Genomic DNA, 12,368 nt, shown 5'->3' with positions numbered 1-12,368 from the left:
CCATATTTCTTTGTGAAATACCTTGCCTGAAAAATCCTAGGATTGCTTTTGACATTTTCATGGCTGCTTCACAGAGATGGCTCATAGTAATCTTATAATTGACTAATACACCTAGATCTTGCTCTTCCTCTGACATTTCCAACTAATGACTTTCCTTGTGAAGGAGGAAATTCTTGTTATTAATCCTCAAATGTGCGATCTTGCACTTTTCTATGAAATCTCATGCCATTTCCTTGTTTCAGTCCTCAAGGTCTTTTGTTTTTTCTTAGAGTAAGATTCTTATCCTTTTGTGCTGACAGTACCTCTGCTTTATATAATCAACAGAATCATCAGGCTGAATGTAGTACCAGAATCCTCAATGAGAATGTTTAACTCAGAACCTAACATCAGTCTTCAAAAAGTTTATTTGTAACTGCCTTTGAACTTGATATGCCAATTTTTAATGTGGCAATTGTTGTCTCTCATTTAGTTTTTTCCCTTCCTAAGTTAAATAGATTTTTTCCTAGTCTGGCAAATCCTTATCAAAACAATGTCCTTGGTTTTTTTCAAAGAAAGATATCAGATAAATGTCACAACCTACATGTGCTAAAACCATGTTTGCCTTTTGCTCTGCTTGTCATTTACTGATTCTTTCTTTCAACATTTGTTCTGTAGTTCTGGATACTCAATAAAGAAGTTTGTAACATCCAAGATCATTTCTCTAACCTTTCAAAAACATTCTCAGAATGTAAATACCATCCACAGTATTTATTCTCTAAAAATTGTCGCTACTTAGTCTAGCACAACTGGGTGTTGAGAAACGTAAGGATCAAAACCATCCTGCAGATTGCTTGCAACAAAGGCTACATTTGTGCAGAAGTCAGGCTGGTAACATCTCTTAAGGTAAAGACACAAGATTTTTTGCTCAGGCAGCTGTGGCATTTGCACTTGGAGGTGAATGGAGCAAATTTATTTGCTCCGTACCCCAGAGTGAGTCACTGAACAGTTGTCTCTGCTTAAGATGTTTAGGACAAAAAAAACATTTTTTTTCCCATCACACAACACAAAGGCTTATTATAATTCAGGGGAAAAAATTGCTCCTTTAAGTCTTGGGTGTTCTTGGTTACTGAATTTATTAAGCATACAGTTTCTATATATGCCCAAAGGATACTTTTTTAATGGCAATGAGATTTTGTCTACTCACATCTTTATCTTACAGTCAAGGCAAAAGGAAACTCTAGTCTTAAGTCTTACTACATAGAGGTCAATTTAATTGGTCCCTAGGTGATATTGCACTAATCAAGATGAAGTGGAACTTGTTTGCACTGCAGTTCATCTGGAATCATATTTGTGTGAAGTGAACCTGAAAAGCTAGTTGAAAAGTACAGGTTTTGAACTCTAGCTAGCAAGTTCTGGATCACTAAAATAACATCATTGGAAGGCATGTGTCACGTTAAGTTGTACAATAGAGAGAACTAAAATAATGCTGTCTAATTGAAAGGTTTGTATGCCATACATCCTTTGGTAGAAAAAAATCCTCTGCATTCTTTCACAAGCTATTTTTGTCATAAACGATAAAACAAATTACATTAAAATTCTAAAGAGACAGTATTTGTAAAATGTAATTAGCCAAAAACATCTATTAAAAACATTCAGTCTGATGAAGATGACATCAGCCAGTGTTGAAAAAAAAGCCCCACAAGAAAAATAAAACCTATTGATTTCTTCAGAAATCAGGCAGCTATGTATTATGCCTCTTTAGAGCTTAAATAGGCTCTGGTTGAGGTAAAATTTCTGAGCAGAAAGAGTTGAGTTATGCCTAATTGTGGTTTGTTATGTAAATTGTTTAAAATGTCTAAGCCACTTTTCTTATGTGCCTGTTTAGGTAGATAATGTATTCTCTCTCTAATCACTGCAGTGGTATTTCTTAAACATAAGCTTTTTAACAAGAAATGCAACCAAAAAGTGTTGATTTATTTTAAGATGTTAAGAAAAAATAAATCTCTAACTGTATTCATGGAGGGGAAAAAAAAGACATTTGCTTAACGTAAAAGTAAAATCCAACCAGGCTTTCTATTGAGTGCACCATTTTGAAATATTCTGGGTTTTATTTATTACTCTTGGCAATGAAGCTTTTATTAAACATCTCAGAAATATAAATGTACAATCCCTCCCTCAACCCTCTCCCACCCACCTCAAGGCATCTACAGTTTTATTCAGCCAGCTATTAGGATTATGGAGGATGACTAAGAAAATTAATTAAAAATGAATATACACCAAGGGTTGTAATTTACAGCCCATCAGGTTCAAAATATTTTTCTTAGTTCATAACATGTTCCATGTGTGTGTTAAAATTCAAGAAAATTAGTCTCAGCCCTATATATTATATTTCACTGTTTCATTAAAAAGTTGCTTAAATGCTTTCATTAAGTGGAACATTTATTTAGATATTAAGGGAAATTATGTTGAATATGTAAATGATCTATTTGACACCAAAAGGGGAAAGAAGCAGTAACAATTTTAATTAAAAATTCAATCCTAACAGGGTTTGCCCTCATCAACTTAGAAATATTGCACAGACTCTTTATTAAATTGCAAACTATCTAGTTAAAAGCTATTCACTGTGTTATCTAAGCCATCCTTCTCCCCACCAGATCCAGTTTCTGCAGAAGTCAGTGGCAAAATTCTGACTCCACAAGGCAACAGATTCAGTGTATAACTCCAGAGCAGTTTCCTCCATGGGATACAATAGTGCATTCTGGCCTTGCTTTAGTCCTGGCTAGATGGTTCTACAAGGAAGGAAGAGGAATGTGACATATGCAGATACACCTCCTATCCTCTGTGCCAGTCTCTGGCTGTCCTTACCAAGAGACAGTATATAACAGGACACCTTTGCTTTTGTTCCCTCTCCAGAGCTGCTGGACACAGGCAGAAAATGGAGCAGCTGAAGCACTTGCATTATTTTCCATTTATGCTGCCATAATGTATTTGTTTTGCCTGTCTTGTTTGATGTGAAGGATAATACTTTCTTACTGGAAAAATCCATCAGCAGCATAATGACCTGGAATAGCAGAGGAAGTGGGAGCAAACCAAAGAAGCTGTGAGCACATTTGGAAGCATTTAAGTTTTCAGGGTCAGAATGCAACTAATGGTTGAGGCAGCAAGGGATCTCTGTTCCCACTTGTGTTCATGTGTGGCAAAGACATTTTGGCTCAGTGTGAGCATCACGTGGCTTAAAAAAGCTGCCTCTCTCCCCTCTTCTGCCACTGATCTTGGAGCATGGTCCTGTGTAACTACTTTCATGTTTGAGTGGTGGAGATTTTTTTCCTTTCTCTTCTCTTAGCCTTTATCTCTCTTTCCATTTGAACTGTAAGGCTTAGGAGAAGAAGTGTCTCATGACAGTTGTAGTTATACTGCTCAATGAAATTCTCTTATTGCCTAGGACCTATGGAGCTGTAATATCAATAATTAATAATCATGAACAATGCCTGGTTACTGATTCATTAAAACTAAAATTTATCCTAATTTAAACTGGATCCTCAAATCCCTGTAGACAGGCCATACAAACCTACTTAGCAGCCCTACCAGCCATTTGACTAGTTCATATTATCATCGGATTTAATCTTTCCAGAACTAAATGACCTTGTGCACATCAGCAAAGGAAATAGATTGACATCAGCAAAATCTAGGGCAGTGTGAGCTGTACTTGGGCAGGTAAAACATCGTATGAGGAATTCTTAATTCCTATAGCAGGTTGTAATGTGGTATAAATCGAATGAAATTGTCAGAGAACATGGAAGCAACTCTCATTTTTGTACTTTGAAGGGAAGAACTTTTCCTTTTTACTTAGGCAGCCTAAATACATAGTGTTAGTGCTTCTTTTTGTCAAAACCTGTTAGGAGTAAATCCAACAGCTAGGAAACACTGAAACAGAGAAAGAATGAGGATGTCTGATTCAGGCCACCTGACTGATCTGCCAGATCTTCACCTGGGGAAAATGGATTTAATTTTTTGCCAATTAAATTAGATATTGAGAAACCTCTCCCCTCTTTCTTTTCTTGAGTTCCCATCTCACAGGGCTGTTTCTCGCTCGCTTCCCCTGGCTCAGCCCTGGCTGCCGGGCAGCGTTTTGCCCTCCCTTGCCCAGGCTTTCCCCGGGGCTCAGGGGCTCAGCCGTGCCCTGCGCTGGGGCCGCTGCAGCCGCTGGCACCGCCTGGGGCCGGCCCGGGCAGCCCCGGCACAGCCCCGGCCCAGCCCCGGCCCAGCCCCGGCCGAGCCCCGGCACAGCCCCGGCACTGCCCCGGCACAGCCCCGGCCCAGCCCCGGCACTGCCCCGGCGCTGCCAGCACCACACAGACTCAAGAAAAGATGAAAATCGATCTTGTCTGACAACGCACTTTGGATAAGCACCTCAAATTTCAGATGATTATGTTTAATGACAAAGCACATTGAGGTTTTAGAGACCTGCACTCCGTCTTTTTGTTCTTGCTTTTACTGGAGTCTGTTGTTAAAATACAACTCCTTTTCCTTTTGACTCTTTCATTTGATCTTACTCTGTGGACACTTTTAACACTGGGATGGCCTTTTTATCTGAACCCAAGGAAAGGGCAACATAAAATAGCATGTGTTTGCTCCTTTGAGTGCAGCCTGTGCTATCAGGAGCTGTGCCTTTCGGGAGATAACCCTGTCTTTCCTTCTCAAGCTCCATCTGAAGGGACAAAGTAGAAGCCTATGGCTTTGCATGAGCTCAGCCTGTGCAGGCAGGGAGTATCCCACTGGGGAGCTGCCTGTACGCCACGTTGGTACTGCTGTAGCAGAGTTGGAGACCTAGTTGTATCTGGAACAAATGTGTGCATTTGTTTTTAGCTATTAAACTTATCCTGTCCTGTCAAAAGGAATCCTGAGGTCGCTGGTTTTGTTTCTCTCAGAAATGTATCATATAAGCAAATCATAAAACACACAGAGTAAATAGAAAAGAAAGAAAAAAAATTTAAAAGGGTCAAACATAGAGCATAATTCCTTGCTATGCCATGTTTTGGGGCAGTAAGTTTGCATTGATGCATTGTGGATTGAATTTTCAGGAGCTCAAAACAACTGTGTCTCTAAGGAAGCATGTGTAGATATCTTCTGCCTGAGAATTATTGAAAATGAAGTCAAAAGAGAAGAAAACAACAAACTTAAATTCTGTAAAACTTACATTTACATGGCAATACTTTTCTCTAGCTCCAGGTGCCATACAGATTACAAGACAGACCTTCTTAAGGCTGGTATTAATTTAGTGCTTTGGTGTTTAATTTGCGTTAAGTTAGACTGGGGAAATGAGTAAATTTTACTCACCATTCTTTTTCTTAAAATTTTGTTAAATTTCATTGTGAAAAAGCTTTTAAGTTTACTAAAAGTTTACTGAGTTTCCTAAAAATCAGACCAGAACCAAAAGCAAGAAAACTGGTTTAGATAAAACAGGAAAAACTACTTCCAACAGTTAATAAAAATATGATCATTTTATATCCCAGTATTCAAAAAGATATCCTAGTATTTCTACTGCTTACAGTCTACCTGAACAAACAAAACCAAAATATATAAGATGCTTACTCCGTTAATTTTTGTTTGGATGAATTGGATCTTTTGGAAAAAACAAATAAATTTATGACTTTAGTTCCTCACAGAAACACCACTGAAATTCTGAGCTTTTAGAGACCTTTCTGCCACTGCTTATTGGAATTGGTCATGCACTTGATAAATGTTTGAGAAGAAAACCAGAAATAGCAAAGAGTAACTGTCAGTGAAGTGCAGCCATTTAGCTGTTGCTGTTTTTCAGTCTTTTGATAGCTTCCAGTTCAACATTTTAAAATGCATTTCGAAATACATTTCAAAATGCATTTTCATTATGAACAGGAATGAAAAGGCAAGATTTGGAAAAATCTATTAAAAGTTCAGAAATACATTTGCTGAAGGCATAAGGAGTTTTCATTTGTGTCACGCTTAAACCTGCTGTGTCTATACAACATTGTATATTAATTAAATTAGACTTTTATTAGAAGAAAAATCAAAATATAATCTAAACTGCAGAATTAGCACAACCAATTTGACAACAATCAAGCACAAAAAAAAGGTGAATGATCATTTGAAGTCTTTTCAATAAAATATATCATCAAGGTGATCAAAAAGCACACTTCTACGTGATAAATCTTCAGTATTCAACTGTTCCTTCAAGACTATGTCAAGCTGTAGAAACACACAAGCAGCACTTAAGGATAAGAATATCTTGGCTTATGGGAAGCACCTTGCTCATGTTAGTGAAGCAACAGTGGAAAATTAATCTCTCTCTCAACAGTAACCTAGTCAGCAATAGATGTTTTAAATGAAGAAGGAAAAGGGAATAGCTGCTGTGTATCATTCCAATTGCACTTTTGATTTATGACTCACTTCAACCTCTCTGCTGAAACCAACATACATGAAATCTACCACAACTGAAATGGACTTCTCTCTCTTTAAAAGTAAGCTACAATTACACTATCTGAGCCTGGTATTATAATTACAACAGTTCAACTCCCTTAGGAAAACACCTTCATTTTAACTTCAAGATGAAATTAAACAAAGCTAACTTCAGCAATAATCAACAGGTCAAGGAGAGAAAACCTAAAGGAAGTGTTAATGTCACAGGAGAATGTAGGGGATGGTAAGATTTATTCTTCTGTCAGTAATGAATTAAAAATTTTTAATGTTTAACAGTACTCAACCGGTAAATCTGTTATTCAGGAACACTCAGTGAAGTTATTAAATTAGAATTTTTAAGGTTTTTTTTCAGCCTCAAAAATATTGTAGTCATTCTAGTCATGCATATTTTTATAAGCCACCAAACAATGAGAAAGAAAGGTGCATCTGCATAGTTCTTTGTGTACAGGTACATGATACATGTGCTTTCCGATGCAGATGAATGCAAGCCAACTCAAGATCCAAAGTTATAAGACATGGTTAGAAAGATGAAGCCTGGTTAGTCAGGCTGCATCTCCCAGACATGTTGTGTTCAAGAAGTCTATAGACAAATTGTTCCCTCTGTCTTTTCTGGCAATAGGAGATTGAGGAGAATTAGGGAACAGAGAAGAGAAATCAAAGCACTTTAACCCTTATTTGTTCATTCCTATTTTTCTTAAGGTTGTGTCTCCTAGAGGAATATCCAAGAGATGAGAAAATTGTGCACTGCTTTGTGTAAATTGTGCACATGCCCCCATGTGCTTGGAACAGCCTAGAAGAAGTTGTTCCTCCCTAGCAGCAGATGCAAGACAGCTGTATCTTGCCATTAGACAAATTGTGACTCTAAATGTAGCCCATAGTGGACTGGTTTTTAACAGATGTGGACTTAAAAAAAAAAAAAAAAATGGTATCTGCAGGTACCAATACTCACAGAGTGTAGGAAGTTTACTTAACTTTAGGGAATAAAGATAATTTCCACCATTTGAGAAGAGGCTTAAGATTTGTAGCCACCTTAGTAGAACACGTGAAATCAGTGTGATGTTAAGTGGGTGTGAACTGAGAAATGCCATGTTTATTTTCTTCCTAGATGATTGCAACATTAACAGCAGGGGTAGCTTTCTCACCTCCAATGGCTCCTAGTGGTCCCACTGAGTCTGCACAGAGGTATTGCTTTGTGCTGCCATTTACAGCTGTAATGTCAAGCCCCTCCACATAATCAAATATATCTATATACTGAACTCACACCAGCAAAAAAAAAAAAAAAAAAAAAAAAAAAGAGGAGATGCAAAGTCAGCTGAAAACCTGGTTTGATTCCACCTCTTCCAGGCAGTGCTTCCGTCGTACCACAAGGGGTAGAATAAGATTAATGCCATCACCACCACTGTAAGTGATCTTCAGCTGAGCTACTACAATGAAAAAAAACAAGTGCATTGTCAAAAAAATGGAACACCTAAAATGGTATTTAATTTTCTTATTTCTCAGTTCTGCTAATAGTAATGAAATTTAAGACATACTAGTATTGCCGAATATAATTTTAAAAATAAATTTGTATAGTCAAGCACCTTATTTCCATGGCATTAGATTCTCTGGCTACGCTTTTATCACTAGCAACAACATTTCATTCCCATAGAGAATTTAAGTAAAAAGTTTAAAAGGCCGTGTCATTTTCATAGGGTTTTTTTTTGATTATTTTGAAGCTGAACATAGGAACACATCTGTTTATGGGTGATAAACATATTGACTTCCTTCCCTTCTGGCTATGCCAATTCTATAATCAGGTGAATCTTTCACATGTTTTTACTTCTTGTTAGTCTAAAAGGGACAGCATTATTTCTTTTAATACAGTTTTAATACAGCAAATTCCTTTAATATATTACAATACAATATTTCTTTATTATATAATTTTGTGCTGATCTATGTCTCAATATGTATTTCTCCCTCAAGTTTCTCTCCATAAAGAAATATATTTTCTCTTTGACCTTCACTGTTGTTCAGGTTTTTATTTTATCTTCTGTGCCTTTACTTCTGACATTTGTTCTGCCTGGTATAATTGCTGTTCCTTCTGTTTTCTTTGTTCTCTTTCTGTCCCCTCTGTATGTGTATGATTTTAGTTATCTGGAAAAATGATCATCTGCAGTATTCTTAAAGCTTATCCTGATGCTGCAATTCCTCTTACTTTAGGAGTTTAAAAGTTTCTAAGAAGGGTTTACATATATATGTATAGATATATTTTAAAACATTTTTTTCTGATGTCTTTTTCCCATGTTCCCATTAACAGCTGTCCTCCTGTCTCTTGAATCACAACTCATTTTGTTTTCTTGGGATTTTTTTGACCTTGCTAAATAGCTGCTTTTAGCTACTTCCCTTATCTCACTTTGCTCCTCTCATTAATTCTGAACTTTCTTTTCATTATATTGAATTCTAAAAATACCATTCTGTAATTTCACTGCCTTGGATAAAAATATGAAATGATTTGAAATTATCATGTGTTAAGGGCAAAGGATGATAAACTGCTGTACTAGATAGAAAGTTATATCCTAGTAAAATAATGTTTGACAATGGATCATGTGTTTGTACCTACATAATGATCTTCCTATACCTTCTTGTAGAGGTTTGGGAGATAAGGTAGGAACATTTGTGGTCAGATGTGTATATGTAGAGGAGGTGTACAGAGTATATCCAATCCCTAAACCAAAAACTGTGAGTCATGATAAGCAATGCTCCCCAGGGTTTTTTCAGTCCTGGGTCCTGATGGTATATCTCTCTGATTATACAAAATAAAATGTGCTGACTTACATAAGATAAGGACCCTATACTGCTGTGTGAATTAAACTGGCTGTGATAGAGATGAAACTGCACAGGAGCAAAAGCTCTCCCTGTGCTTTTGCCAGTGATTGAGATTACCCTAGAGTGAACCAGTTTCCCTCAGATTCAGGAAGATTTATTCCAGTTTAAGTAATGCTATTACACTACCAAAAGTATTTTTATCACTTATGCAAACTGTTTCATTCCCCAGCATACTCCTTTTAACACCCAAGGCCTTAGTGGGCATTTTACATCATTATTTAAAAGGGGATTTACTCCTTCTTAAAGAATAGAGCAAAATTCTTGGTATTATAAAAGCACTGGACATTGGAGTCTTATATTTATCCTTGGGCTTACTAGAGATGGCAGGGAGGTTGAGAACATCTCTATCCTACCTATGATTCAAACCTGATCTATAGGGATTGTCTTTTCTTTTTGAGAGAGAGATCATTCAGTCTGCAGAATTGAGCTTGACAGAATTTTTTTTGTCGATTATGTATGAAGCTAGTATGCTATCAACTAGGGAGCTGGATAAAAACTTCAAAATTCAATTTCTTTAAGGATCTTCAAGGCTTCAAAATTTGGCTGGATTCTTTTCTATTGAAAGCCTAAAACTTCATCCAACAACACAGCTTGACTCGCGTGTGTATTACAAATTATTTACTATAGTAAAAGTAAACACTTTTGTTCTCATGAAAGACTGAGGATCAAGCACTCTGCTTACTTTTGGACTTATAACCTCTTATTCCAGTGGGATGTTGGTTATTTGGGGGAGTTTTTCCAACTGTTGATTTTAGTATCAGACACCTTTCTTAATTCTTTAGTCTGTGCAAGAGATGTTAGCAATCAGTCAAATTTTAGTCCACAGCATCTATCACTAGTGTGAACACAAACATAGAATCATATAATGTTAAAGGTTGGAAAGGACCTTAATGATCACCTATTCCCAACCATGCCATGGGCAGGGACATTTCCCACTAGACCAGGTTGCTCACGGCATTGTCCAGCCTGGCCAGGGTTGGGGCATCCACAACCTCCTGGGCAACTTGGTGCAATGTCTTACCACCCTCACAGTAAAGATTTTCTTCCTAATATCTAATCTAAATTCCCTCTCTTTCAATTTATAACCATTACTCTTTGTCCTATCACTACACTTCCTGACAAAGAGCCCCTCTCAAGCTTCCTGGTAGGTCCTAGTCAGATCCTGGAAGGTTGTTCCTCACTGAACAGCCCTAACTCAACCTGTCTTTGTAGGGGAAGTCCTCCAGTCCTCTTATCAACTTTGCATTTCTCCTCTGGACTTGCTCCAATGTCCTTTTATGCTGGGGACCCCAGAGCTGGGTGCAGCACTCCAGGTGGGGTCTCACCAGAGCAGAGGGGGAGAATCACCTCCTTTGTCCTGCTGGCCACGCTCCTTTGGAAGCAGCCCAGGGTTCCATTGGCTGTCTGGGCTGGGAGCACACACTGCTGGCTCACGCTGAGTTTTTCATCAGCCATCGCCCCCAGTCCTTCTCCTCAGGGCTGCTCCCAATCACCTCCCTGCCCAACCTGTGCGTGTTCTTGGGAGTGCCCTGACTCAGGTGTTGGTTCTTGCACTTGGCTTTGTTGGACTTCATGAGATTTGCATGGGCCCATCTTTCCAGCCTGTCCAGATCCCTCTGGATGGCAGTCACAGGCATGGTAGAAATGAAAGCAAGATAGAGATTCTTTGATATGAGTTTTTCAAAACCCAAACATTCCTGTGTTCCTGCTGTAGCTGCTGTACAGGGTCTGCATTTTCTTGCATTAACCTTTATCGAAAAGTAGACGGTCCTTCACATTGTTTTCCTCCTCAGTTATATTTTAAGAATAAAATGGAAACTAAATAGCAATGTCTATTTTGAGTAAAAAAAAAAAAAAAATCAGAATAACTAACTTCTCTCTGTCTACAGTCAAAGTGGTGGGAAAAGTACAGCAAAACAAAGGTCATGAAAGTCCCTATAATATTTTCAGCTTCCAAAACAATCATGGAGAGATAGTCATAAAAGGCAGATTGAAGTAAATGACTAACAAAAAGCATGTTAAACTCTGACCTTTCATACAAAACTTTCCTAACATGCAAAGACTCAGTCTGAGTCAGGAGGTACAGTCCAAGGATATGCTTTGTAGTCCTGTCTTCTTTAATTACTGCAGTGTCAGTTCAATGGTTCTGTGAATAAAGAAAGCTTTTTTCTTTTTCCTTTTTTCTGAAGCTAACTAGCATATCATCTTCCTTGGCCTGTTTACCCTCAGCAGAGAAAAACATGTTGGAGACTTCAGGCATGAAGTGCATGACATTTTGATGCTTTGATCTGACTGCTGCACACACAAGTAGTTAGGGCAAAAGTGAAATTTCCAGAGTGTTCTAACAAAACAATGTCCTTTGTGCCTGTAAATATACGTGTTTATGTTTAGATTATCATATGCAGGCATATGTGCATTTTGTCTTTAATATATCTTATTTTTCTTTCATTTTTTGTATCTTACATAATTTTTGGCTCACTATCTATGAAGCCACCTCCCTAGATGTGATCCATTGCCCCTCTCAGTTTTTCACTGGCCTAAGTTTTAAAATTTATATATGAACTTTTAAAACAACTCAGAGCTAGTTCATGAACTCTAGATTTCACAACTGACAATTTATTCTTTTTATACAATTTCTGCAGGTTTGTCCCCTGACACATTGTTTAAACAGAACCCTGAATGAAAGCTTCTGTGTAGAAAGTTAACAATAAAGAGAGAAAGGGTAGGACTATTTCAGTCTGTCGTACACTAACGGAGAGAAAGCAGTGAGTGATATTCACCCCTCCACATGCACCCCTGTGCCCCTGCCTGCAGCCTGCATTTACTGAAGAAGTTCACAGTCCAAGGTCTTCCTAAAAAAGTGCAGCATCTAGGAATATTACAGTCATGATACTTTAGTGCAGCAGTGCGGCTGTGAGACACACGTCCGGCTAGCTGGCCAGCACCGCTAACAGCACAGGGGGAACCTGTCCCGATAGCTCGGCTCCAGGACAGCGCCTCAGGCCAACGCCCAGCATTACAGCTGTAGGCATTGCCTTGTGCAGGACGAGGCCGTATCAAACACATTC

The 12,368-nt window shown here is 38.1% G+C and overlaps 1 long non-coding RNA gene across 1 annotated transcript in view; it reads left to right on the top strand.

The window, feature by feature from the left end:
* The window catches only part of LOC143694594 (uncharacterized), a 197,492-nt gene that overhangs the window by 13,192 nt on the left and 171,932 nt on the right, over positions 1 to 12,368 (top strand). The gene's annotated exons all lie outside the window — the stretch shown is intronic.

This window comes from Agelaius phoeniceus, chromosome 1 (genome assembly GCF_051311805.1).
Source record: "Agelaius phoeniceus isolate bAgePho1 chromosome 1, bAgePho1.hap1, whole genome shotgun sequence".
In the NCBI taxonomy this organism is placed as follows: domain Eukaryota; kingdom Metazoa; phylum Chordata; class Aves; order Passeriformes; family Icteridae; genus Agelaius; species Agelaius phoeniceus.
Note: the sequence above shows the minus strand (reverse complement) of the source record. Positions and strands in the feature narration are given on the sequence as shown.